General features: G+C 47.6%; 1 protein-coding gene across 1 annotated transcript in view; it reads right to left on the bottom strand.

Moving 5' to 3' along the window:
- Positions 1-395, bottom strand: part of SLC5A8 (solute carrier family 5 (sodium/monocarboxylate cotransporter), member 8) — a 30,171-nt gene that overhangs the window by 29,162 nt on the left and 614 nt on the right. The window lies entirely within an intron of this gene.

Raw genomic sequence — 395 nt, 5'->3', positions numbered from 1 at the left:
TGATCTAGTTGAAGATGTCCCTGCCCATGGCAGGGGGGTTGGACTAGATGACTTTTAGAGGTCCCTTCCAACCCAAACTATTCTATGATTCTATTCTAAGAAAACTCTCGCAGACACAGAGCGTTGCTGACCTCCCTGTATAAGCATGATGGAGAAGACATTCACCAGTGTGAACAGCCTCAGGTGGAAAGGGTGTCTCCCCAAAATCTCTAGGAACAGCACAAACATATACTCTGCCAGAGGGGGACTTCTGTGGCAGCACCTGAGCTTTGAAACCTATCTGGAGGGAGCGTCATTTGAGAACTCCGGTTCCTATGTTACATGCTCTCGCACTTTGCTCTTGGTCTATTAATTACACATCGTTAACCACATGTCACCATCCAAGCTGCACAAGG

The sequence above is a fragment of the Pygoscelis adeliae genome, unplaced genomic scaffold (assembly GCF_000699105.1).
Source record: "Pygoscelis adeliae isolate BGI_AS28 unplaced genomic scaffold, ASM69910v1 Scaffold232, whole genome shotgun sequence".
In the NCBI taxonomy this organism is placed as follows: Eukaryota; Metazoa; Chordata; class Aves; order Sphenisciformes; family Spheniscidae; genus Pygoscelis; species Pygoscelis adeliae.
This window is presented reverse-complemented; position numbering and strand designations above follow the sequence as displayed.